This window comes from Periplaneta americana, chromosome 13 (assembly GCF_040183065.1).
Source record: "Periplaneta americana isolate PAMFEO1 chromosome 13, P.americana_PAMFEO1_priV1, whole genome shotgun sequence".
Classification (NCBI taxonomy): domain Eukaryota; kingdom Metazoa; phylum Arthropoda; class Insecta; order Blattodea; family Blattidae; genus Periplaneta; species Periplaneta americana.
Genome location: NC_091129.1, coordinates 56,477,451 through 56,489,973, shown reverse-complemented (window position 1 = coordinate 56,489,973; position 12,523 = coordinate 56,477,451). Strand labels below are relative to the sequence as shown.

General features: G+C 34.1%; 1 long non-coding RNA gene across 1 annotated transcript in view; it reads right to left on the bottom strand.

Annotated features, from left to right (window-relative positions):
* The window catches only part of LOC138711957 (uncharacterized), a 76,966-nt gene that overhangs the window by 19,594 nt on the left and 44,849 nt on the right, over nt 1-12,523 (bottom strand). The gene's annotated exons all lie outside the window — the stretch shown is intronic.

Here is a 12,523-nt window from a genome sequence, read left to right as displayed (position 1 = left end):
TAATAGAGGCTTCATATCCAGCAAACTGTGATTAAAAAACAAGATACGAGTTTAATTCACTTTTAAATGACTAAAAATGTACAGTAGCGACTTTATAATCTGAACAGACTGGGAAAAGGGGTCATTTATATTAATGAATCGTTCAGATTACCGAGATCTTTTTTCGACAAAAAAAGAAACACTTTTATCTTGTGTACAGTATGTAAACAATACCGATAAGTCTATTGTATGACAAAACATGACAAAATCTTCTTTACTACATACTGTACGTATTTACCAAAAATCGGGGTATTTTTTTTTTCAACACTGCTATTCAGATTTTGATTGAATGCACAACCTCGCATATGCCACAGCAATATAAGTTTACCACTGTCTGTGCTGTTTTCTTCAGCCCATCGAAAATCTATGTTCAAAGCTTTCACTGCTTCTAAAGCAGACATTTTTGTAGTGAGGTTCACATCATCATTGTCTTCTTCCTCTTCGGCCTCCTCATTGTTGACAGCTTGCACGATTTCCTAAATAGTCAAAATTTCTTGGTGCTGTATTGCATCATCACAGCCTCCAGATGCCCACTCTTGAGCCTAATCTTCAACAATGATCTTGTTGTCTTGTGTCAACTTGAGTAAAAGTGAGCTGAGACTAACCTTGTTACCTGACACCAACTCTGGACGAAACAGATGACCAACAGTTTGCTAAGCTAAAAACGATGTCTTTCAAATTCACATTTTTTATAGCTGCCACCAAATTAACATCACCTTTTCCATTTGCAAGAATGCTTATGAGAAGACCTTTTCGGTAATGCAATTTTATGTTTTGGATAACATTCTGATCCATAGATTCATATTTGGGCATAGGCGTGGGGATGGGAGTAGGGGATCTCTCAAGCCCATTCAGGCTACTAAGTCCTTCAGTTACTGAGTGTTCGGATGATAGAGTCCCTACTGTATTAATGAAATCATTGAACACATGTATTATTCTTGTTAACATTGTATGTACACTACATTTGATAGATGGATGTTATCCTAACAATAGGAATTCTGTATTTCTACATGGTTTCAAAATCATCTTACACTTTTAAATAAACCACACATAATTGAGTATTATATTATAACTATTTTATTTATCTTCTCGATAAGTGGTAAAATTAAGCGATTAATAACATTTTTTATCCATTGCACAAACAGCCCTTGAAAGACCAAGGCCTACCAGCTCTCTGCTGGCCTCATGTCCACATGCCTCAGTAAAGGTCAACAATTGAATAACTCCCTCCCTTTGTGGAATAAGAGTCTAAGTACATTGGGAAACAATGTACAATACCCTTATTCCGGGGGGATATTCAATTATCCAACCAGAACGGAGTTATCGTATCGTCTACACGATCTTCCCAGCCATTATAGCTAGTTTTTTTTAAACTGGATTTTGCTACTTATTGTAGCTCAAATTCATTACAATGTTGGGCACTGGTCCCATAAACTCTCCGAAATTTCATAAGAAAATTCCTTCCTCATGAGGACTCGAGCCAGCGCGCATTTTGTAATGTGAGTCCAAGGCATTAGACCACGATGCTGCAGCATGGGACTAGTGGCATGTAGGCTAATCCTAGTAAATCTTAATGCAAATTGTAGCAGTTAGATTACAACAATTCAAACAAAGGAATTCTGCAATACTAATCCATTATTAAGTTTTGTATGTACTTTAGTCTTTAATGATAAATTCTACACAACTTGCAGAGTGAAGATATTGAATACCGTTACGAGTCATATCATAAGACAGGGAGAGAGGCACTAACATCACTGTCTCTGTTTCTCAGTGTTCGTGGGCTTTATACAATAATTTTTTTATATTATTATTGTTATAAAAAACTCCTTTAATTTGAAAATCTGTTGCCTTTATAACCATGTCAGTAACCCAGAATTTTAGTTTTGTATTGTCCACAGAGATATGAAACATTACAATCTCTGAACACCGCCTTCTAATATACATGGTATTGATAAACATCGATTAAAGCCTATTATCGACTCTCATGATTTTCATTCAATTCTCTTATCACATTTTCTTTACTTAAGAGCCATAAAATTCAGTATATTGGCCAAATTTGTTAATACATTACACTCTAGAATACAACTTTACAGTGATTATGATATTGTTCTGTTTTATAAAGCTTTTATAATTAATTTTCATGTTCCTTTCGCAAGGTGGGAAGGGAGACAACCACAAGACAACCCTGCAATGAATGATGGCGTCCTAAACTAAATGCGATTTTTTTTCTTTTCGTTTCCGTTTTCCAATTTCTTAAACTAGTATCTACGTACACAGCACCTATGCCCGAGAGGAGGGAGACTCGAACCCACAACTTTTCGGACCAAGCAGTAGAGACATGCCGTGCCTTTACCGCTCGCGCTAACCAGGTCGGAGCGATTAAACGGATCTTATAATCTGTGAACTACAAACTAAACTATATAAACATACTTTGTATTTTAATGCTATATTTCCAGCAGGCTACAGTTTCAAGCACTTGTAATGTAAACCAATAAATTATATCTATAGGATATAATGCGTAGTCACGAGATTTTATTTTCGAAAGTTGACGCTGTTATTTGGCCATGTCATTTTCGAACACTGCCACACTAAGCTAGACCTGTGTACAGGTGTACACCATATTTTTTTTTTATCATTGCGTGACTTCGCCTCAGTGGTTCTTCTTGTCTTTCGTTGTACATGTGATAGAAACCGATGTAACTTCTGAGGCACAGTGAAGTGATTTTTTTCTTTTTGTATTTTATGACAATTTGTGAAGTAGTATCTAGGTTCGACGTCAAGCCTTTGTACTAGCATAACTTTTCAAGTAATGAACGAACCAGTTACTAATCTTAAAGTTGTTGAAAACCATTTTTAGTGCCGAAATAACTGTACGTATAGGAAAACTACTTTTCGTTCTTTACATTTAGTCGGTCATTTTTTTCTAATCTGTTGTGCAGCAAGAATGAAGTCGGAAGATGCAAGAGATTATATAACGATCAGTCACATAGTCTAGTGAAGATTTTGATCCAAGCGTGTGTAATGTTCAGACAAATGTTTCGAATGTGTATTAATATATATTTTTTTTCACATTTACAGTTTCCCTGCTTCCTAAAACAGAATATTATATTAAAGTTTTACAACCAATGTACATTCAATGCAAGGGAGTGAACATCAAAATTCGGTATCTTAAAAAAAAATTAACCCAAAATACTCTATATTCTTCAAATTCCTTTCATATAATAATTGCACGATAAAGTTTACATATTTAATGCTTAATTTAATTAAAAATCTATTTAAAAGTTTTAACTTTTTCTTTCTTTACTTCGTTTTATTTTTATATACAGAAAATGACGTATATACGCCCAGATGTAATCTCACGTTAACGATTAACTGAGTTTGAATATTTACCCACTTCCAGTAAGATAATTGTAGACGACCACATTATTAAACCGGACTTTCTGTAAAGAAATAATAATTTTGTGCGTGAGTTATGTTTTAAGTTTCGCTGTAATTGTACTAGTGCTGTGTGAGATACTTTTTAATGAAGCAAGATATGAAGTTCCAAGAATGTTGGGTATGGAATTCTGTGTAAGTAGTAAATCTATACTTTTAGCATAGCCTGTGTGTGTGTGTGGACGCGCGCGCGCGCCAAGCTAGGACAGCTTCATACACAAGCACGGCAAGAAGCAGCTAAACTAGCGCTGAGGTAGTTCCCTTCGTACTCCGCTTGTACGCCTTGCATATAAGAATCTGTGACATATTAGACTTCTTGATTAATTTAGGCTTTTATTATGCCTTGCATATACGATCAACTGCATCTCCATAAAAAAAAACCAGAACTATCTCAGCGCTAAAAGCTCTTATTTAATTTTGGCGGACCCCCAAAATGTTTTGCGTAATTTAGGCTGGTTTTCATGTTCTAACCTCTGATAGAGATTCTGCTGATATGTAGATCTGTTGATCAGGCAGTACATCTCACTTGGTGTGTGTCAGAGGAAGAACAATTTTGGGTAATTTCAGAGAAGACAGATACCTGTTTGAATGTAGTATTACCAATTTTTTTTATTTTAGAGTTAAATGTTAGTGATTTTTTGTGACATATGTCAGTTATAGGTTTTTATACTAATCTCGCCGTGATTTTCAATGGGTAATGACGTCAGTTCTTGGTTGATCAAATGCCTTACTATAATGCGGAACATTTAAAGAACCGTATCATTGAAGCCTGTGCTAAAGTCACCCCGGAAATGTTACAATATGTTCTCTCCACATTCTCAATTTTCTCTTCATATACCAAGCTTTTTATGTACCCCAAAAAGAAAAAATCAAGGGGTGTTAAATCTGGAGACCTGGCCGGCCATTCTACTGGCCCATGCCGACCAATCCAATGTCCAGGGAACTGTTCGTCTTGTCTGCTGAAACATTTCTGTGAGTTAACCTACCAGAATGAAGAATGATATAAATTCTTTTCTCTTTCGATAATGCCATCACGAAAACCAAGAAATTTGTTATAGGAAAGCTTCAATTAATCACAACAATGCATTGAAACTGTCACAGGTTAACCAAACAGTAAAGCAGGAAAAGTTAATTACCAGAATTGCATAAAAATACCTTTTCCAAAGCTTCCTTAGTACTGTACCATGTTACAAAATATCTATAGATGCAGAAACTAATGTTTATGTCATTATGACAGTTATCTTTAAATAAATTGAAAACGATTAGAGATATCTCAAAACGGGTTGCACCATTGATTTTGTCAGAAAATTTCACATGGTTTTGAGTACATACATGACCCCCTTTGCATTTAAAATTTCAAAGTTGCATCCAAAATGGCGGCTTTTGAGATAGTTGAGGGCTAGAATCGAATGTGTCACTGGTAGAGCATTTGGTCTCACAAATACTGGTAACACCTATAGTAATCGAAAATCACGCATATGTAGATATTTATATGGTTCCAGACTTTTGATTCACTCTGTATTTGTTTCAATAATGGCAATACTGAAGTGATACGGTTTACCATTATTCATTTCCTACTGGAGTTTAGCTTTATGTATGTTTTGTTTACCTTGTATATTCTTGTACAGGGAGCGTTGACAGTGTTTGAAAGCCAATTTTCATAAATAATAAAACAATATTAGAAATAATAAAAAGTAGAGCTATATGTTATAATAATATATAACATATTATATTGACATTTTATATTCTTCGTCAGTCATATGCCCGATATTTGCAGCCATTTAGGTTCTTGAAGCCCCTTTTTGGCCCAGTCAAGATATTGCAAAAATTAATTAGGGCCTACATATCGAATTAAACCGTAAAATTTTGCGTGGGATCTAGAGAAAGCTAGTTCTTTTTATTTCGCTACATATGAAAATTATTTTACTTTGATATGTGTTTTAAATATCTACTCCAGAAATAAATTGTATTTTCGTCCAAAAACACCCGTGACACCTACGAACTCTCATACAGTCTTCACTCAGGGCAGCGAGTATGTGACTTGGGCTAGGGCATTTGTCAACAAACAAGTAGAAATAATATCATCAACAACATCATTATATTTTATGACACGGATTAGGCTAAGTCAAGATTGTTCCGGTTTCAAAGTTGTTTAATATTGTCTGATCAGAGTTTTGTTTGGCGTCCTATGTTTTTCCTTTCAACTGGTTTATAATGAAGCAGTTCCAGGTAGTTCTATTCATTCTACGTATTCTCTCCATTTATTATTGTAGCCTTCTGTTTATTGAGATATTTAATTGTAATTTCCCCCGTGTAGCATGGCTATACTTATATATAAAAAATACCACATACAATTATTTTCTGCGCAGTATAAGAATCTGGGAACTTATTATCAGGCTTCGCATTTTTGTCACGCTGAATTTATCGAGGAATATAGCCTTGTACGGAGGGAGTTCAAATACTCGTATATGGCGCTTACTGCATAAGTGGCGTTACAGTAGGCCTACGGCGAATGTAAAATATAATGGAGCATAAGTATCTTGACAACACTGCAACTTAACTTTAATTATTTGCACAATTGAAACGTTTTGAACAAATATGTTTGCCACACCATTGATTACAACTGAATAAAAAAATTAATTATCTAATAATAAATATTCAACAGAAGTTTTATACATATATACAAACAATAATTTACACCTATTTATTGAAATAACTACTATTACAATGACAAAAAATATACTTTCTAAGAATATGTTACCATTTCTTACATAAAAATAATCATTTCCAAATTCCGAAATAAACTACTGCGGTGTATTGATGGCTGCGTTTGTCTTCTGGTGCACCTTCTATCCGTGCGTTTTTTTTAAAGCGCTTCAGTAAAGCGCTTCATGCCTTTGTTGCAGCAAAATGAGGGTCGAAAAAAAACGTAAGTAGGTCAAGTGACTGCAAAATGGTGGACAATTAATATTGGCTTCTATTTCTGCCGTAATAAATTTAACCCTAAAAGAACCGAACATGTTAAATAGTTACGACTTCCATGATAATGACATGGAATTATTATTACTAGACGATTTTGACAATAATAAACGTTGCAAAAGACCAAAACACACATTCTGCCATGATGGATCGTGCAGCAAACTCGTAAAGCGAAGTTTTGATTTGCTGCACGCTTGCTACAGCGCTGCTGCAACAACGAAGCAAATGTAATAAAAGAACGGTCTTGCTGCAGCGCTTTACGTCTTGCTTTAAAAAAAAAACGCACGGTATATGACAACGCCATCACATTGAACTCATCGTCCACACCTGTGGAGTAACGGTTAGCGCGTCTAGCCGCGAAACCAGGTGCCCCGGGTTCCATTCCCGGTCGGGGCAAGTTACCTGGTTGAGGTTTTTCCGAGGTTTTCCCTCAACCCAATATGTGCAAATGCTGAGTAACTTTCGGTGTTGGACCCCGGATTCATTTCACCGGCATTATCACCATCTCAATCAGACGCTAAATAACCTAAGATGTTGATAAAGCGTCGTAAAATAACCTACTAAAATAAAAAATTGAACTCATCGACATACGTACGTAACAACGTGCACTTCTACAGAACACAAGTCAGAACGCATAAAGGTCTTGTAACCTGCTTGCGCCTTTAACTGACATCATTAATGTACCAGGAGAAACTACTCCATCCAATATAGCTCTTGTGACAAATGCGAAGCCTGCTTATTATTATTATTATTATTATTATTATTATTATTATTATTATTATTATTATTATTATTAAAGTGCTGTCAAAAACCGACATAATATGTAACATAGATACGAGTGTTAAGCCTAAAACTCCACATTTTTACGCATATCCCGTTGAGTGTACAAAAGCGGCTTATGTGAGTTTCGGTCCCCTACGGCCACTTCCAACGGACTCCTAACGAATATTCACACGCTTATCACTGGGATTGTGGCGCTGGAAATCAATTTAGAACACATTTCAAGGTCATGGTTAATTACTGAAAAAAAAAAAAAACACCTTGGTTCTGCGGACCCTTTCAAATCACTCGAAAGTATCCGGGCCACAGGTTGGAAACCGCTGGTATAGTCTATTGACACCAAGACTTCTAAACTTCTCATTAGTATCGAGCTTGGAGGCGAGGGATCAACGGGGAAAAGAGAGCGATTCTGACGTCACAAGATAGCTGAGCGCGCCAAAGCTCAAATGCTTCAAAGCAGTATCTCGTGTTTTGTTTTTTCTTGTTTATGTTGTTTTGAATGCATTATGTCAGGTCAAAGATGTGCTGTTGCGGTATGCAACAATTCTAACGATAAAAATAGAGTTGTCATTCTTTACCATTTCCCTAAAGTTTTAGGAATTAGAAAAAAATGGGTAATTGTGTGCAAAAGACAGGATAAATTCGAGGGCTTAGAGTCATAACGGCGTATCTACAAAATTCATGTTTTGAGATAAATTCAAAAAAAAGTTTTGCAACAACTGAAACACTATCACTATTATTGCCTATGTTATTGTGTGTGACATGATAACTCGTTATTAGAGTATGTTTATATGCGCTCAAGAGTTTTTTTTTGTGTTTAAGCTAAGTGTTACGTAAGAAAAAAAATTGTGTTGTAGATACTACGTTGTTTTGATTTTAAATAAATTGTTCTTTTTGCAAGTTACACTTTATTTTAACATTAATAACAGAAATAATCCACTCAGGTATTTATATATTATTGTTTGATTAGTCTAATTATTGTAAAATAAACAGTTTTATAAATCTTTCTTCTAATATTGATTAGCAAGATGCTGGATAATATACTAAAATGTTTAAAGAATAAACTGATGGCAATATACCGTAATTTACCATAGCTAACTGTAATGACTTGTGCACAAACCGGTATCACTGAAACAATAGTACAAAGTTATTACACTGAAAAAAGAATACTCTTCAATAATAATAATAATAATAATAATAATAATAATAATAATAATAATAATAATAATAATAATAATAATAATAATAATAACAACAATAACAATTATTCGTAGCGCTACCGCACTTTAAGGGCTCAGACAGACCAGCCAGCTGCTGACCTCAAGCCCACACCTCAGCAGGGGTGGAAGGTCATCTAACTAGAATAGAGGTAACGTATGGTTAGCACGATGGTCCCCTCAGCCGTTATAGTTGGCATTCGTAAACGGATTTCTCTACTTATAGCTCTTCAAGTGCATCACAGTACTGGGTATTATTATTATTATTATCATTATCATTATTATTATCATCATCATCATCACTATTATCACTATCATCATAATCAACTTCATTAACTGTTGCTTCTTTCCCGGCTGTAACGTCATTTATTAATGACTTACAACATTGTGATGCTACAGCTCAGGAATAATTCCCATATTCCGTAGATCCAGAAGATCTTTAAGTTTTTCTTTTTGAATAGGAACTGGAGAAGAAAACAAAGGCTGAAGTGTGAAAGAATCTCGTAGTCTTGTTTTAGTTCTGCGGACAATTATTATTCTTCTAGGCCTAAATTCTTGAGAAGTTATGTTGCTGTATTTAAAATAAATGCGTTCTAAGTCTTTTTCCTGTACTGAAACCAGGTCATCTTGAGCCAATTGACATTATTTCCATCTCTGAAAACTTTTCTGTCCTTTATCATATGTCGCTTCAGTTCTGAATAATTCAGTAGACTACATGCTGAATGATTCTAATAAATCGAGCGTTGCAAGAACCAAGGTCTGACAAACTAGCAATTTTCCACCATCTATCTTTGGTTAAAAGCTGTTTATCTATATCATCTAAATTCCAAAATTCTTCATGAATTGCTAGCCACTCAGCCTGAGTAAATTTGAAATTGCATTTCCTTGAGCAATCTTTCGGTTTAACTGACCGTCCAGCAATTGATTTGCCTTTGGTCGATATTCTGAACTTTCAGATTATGGAATATGGCTGTAATTTTATGGAATAATAATTTGCATAAAGGGATAGTTTTAACTTAAAATCTGTATGTATTAACTAATTTTTAAGTAAAATAGTTTTTAACGCACTTGATATCTGTAGATTCTATCAAAATTCTAAAATTGAATATTAATGACTAGTAATGAAACAACATTATATAATCTTACCATTGCATTCTTCAGTATTGATCCTTGATGTTGAAAAGACACTGTGGAAATTAACTGAATCTGAATTCTCTGCAGTAACACATTTTTCATTTTTCAGCAGCTCAAGAATTTTTCTTCCTCTAAAAAACACGTTGACTGTTCAGCACCAATTCATTGAATGATATCTTTGCATGACTGACAGTAATATTATGTATCATTAGAGTGCACTGGAGATAACAATCATTGTTAAAATCCTTTATTTTAAGAATTACGCCGACAGTGAGTGAACATAAGGATGCAGATATTCTGTATTTTGGTTTCGTATCTAAAAATAAATAATACACATTTAGAGACAAAACAACGGATCTACACATACGCTGTTCTGACATTCAACATCATAGCGCAATATATGGAGCCAAATTAACGTAAAAGGTGATACGTTGTTCTGACATTAAAATACTTATGTGCATTTGTAGATACTCAGCACACTATTTCCGTAACGGTTAAAGATAGACGTTCCGTTGTTTTGTCATTAAGTAGATTGGTTCCCCAAGTCAGTAATGTTATAGATATGTCAAAATGGCCAATTTTGTAGATACGTTGTTATGACTCTAAACCCCCGAATTCAGTCCTGATACAAGCAGAGTGTGTTCTGATCATTTTAAAGATGACGATTTTGTTCCTCATTTTCGAGCAGCTTTAATGAAAATAAAGCCGAAACGACCGAGAATGTTAAAGCCTATTGTAAGTTTAAATAAATCACGTAGACCTATATAAGTAGTCTACATTAATACCAGCTTTGCATAATAATTAGACTGGGTTCATCTATGTTAACCTTCAAATTATTTTCTTTCTTTTGTAATCTTTACTGGGTCATACATAACTTACAATTGACAAATCATTTCACGGGCCCACTCATTTCACGGTCAGATGTGCCTACCATTACTCCACAGCAGTGGACCGAACATGGGTTATGTACATTAATTCTTTTGACTTTCGGTTAGCTTTCTTAAGAATACGCATAAAGAAATGTAGTGTTTTCCAGGCTATCCTTGTAATATTAGTGACTTATTTCAACCAGTTTGTTACTAAAATATATACAGAACCTAAGTGTTTACTTGTGACACTGGTGATCCATTTAATTGGTATATGAGACGAATTTAATTTTGTGTTTTACAGAAGGATACATATTGATTTACTTTTGCTCACATTGATTTTAATTTTACTTGTTGTAGTCCAGTTTTCAATAACGCCAAGCTAGTTTTGCAAGGCGGTGAAATAAGATTTATCACTAATTTTTTTCTGTATATTATACAGTCATCCACGAATAACCTTGCCTGAGAAGTGACATTTCTATTCAAATCCTACAATAATTTTCAGTAAATATTTTGCACCGAGAAACTATTATACATTTAATTTTACCTCTGAGATCAGTGAAATATGTGCCAATTTTATTATTCATTCATTCATTCATTTATTTTATTCCATAGATCTTACATGAGCAATGAAGCTTTAAGATGTGGAACATGTCAACATTTTACAATATTACAATTACAATTTTTACAAATTTTTATAGTTTTACAATTTAGTAATTTTCTACAATTTTTACAATGTTGTACAATTTTTTTACATTTTGGCGAGATGTAGTGAGATGAAATGAGGTCCGAGGATTCGCCAAAATATTACCCGGCATTTGCCTTTTCGGTGGGGGAAACCTCGGAAAAACCCAACCAGGTAATCAAATCAAAGGGGGTAATCAAATCAAAGGTGTTGATGCCAAGGACTCGCCATAGACCATCCGGTTTCAGTCCCACGGCTGTGGAAAACCTCGGAAGAAACCAAAGTCCAAAGGGGGATCCAACCCAAGCCCGAACGCAGCTCCGGAACAGCAGCCCAGCGAGTCTGCCGACTGAGCTACATCGATGGCTCTACTAAAAGTATACAATACATAGCCAATCAGATTATTAAATTTACAAACGCAAACGATCATTCATAAGTTGAGCTATATTATAATACAAAACAATTTAATTAAATTTAAGGTATAAACAATTCAACCAGTTGTGATATACAGAAATTGATAATACATATCATGCAAACTACTTCAAATTACAAACACAAACAATTTATCAGTAGAGCTATATAGATTACTATTCAATTTAAAGCATATACAATTCATCGGCCAAAACTATACAAATATATACAATACAAAGTAGCATACTTTCATTAAGCTATACAAATTTGTGCAATTAATATCAAGTAGATTAATTCAATTTATAATCATAAACAATTCATCAGTTGAGCTATACATATTACCATTCAATTTACAGTAGGTCTATATATAATTCATCAGTAGAGCTACACAGACTAGTAATCATTTTAAGAACATATACAATTCATCAGCCAAACTATACAAACATATACAATCAAATTAGTTCAATTTACAAACTTATTTTCGTTAAGCTATACAATTCATATGAAGTAGATTAATTCAATTTATAAGCTTAAACAATTCATCAGTTGACGTATACAGTACATACAATTCATCAGTTATGCTAAACAAAAAATACAATACATAGTAAACAGATTAAGTCAATATAAAAACATATTTTAGTTGAGCTATATAAAATTGTACATGTCATTTAAGTAGAATAATTCAATTCACAAGCATAAACAATTCATCAATTGTGTAGAAGGTATGAGTATGTAGAAATTTGGTTAATTCTTTTCTGAACCTTTTCTCGTTGTTCTTCAAATCTTTAAGATTATTAGGCAGTGCATTGAAGACTGTTATACATGAATAGCGAACTCCTTTTTTAAAACAGCTTAGACTAACAGAGGGTAGATGAAGATCTGATTTATGTCTTGTATTAAAATGATTAGAAAGGTGCATGTATAATTATCCAATAGCATGATATTATCTGCAACAAAAACTAAAGGGCATGAAAGAA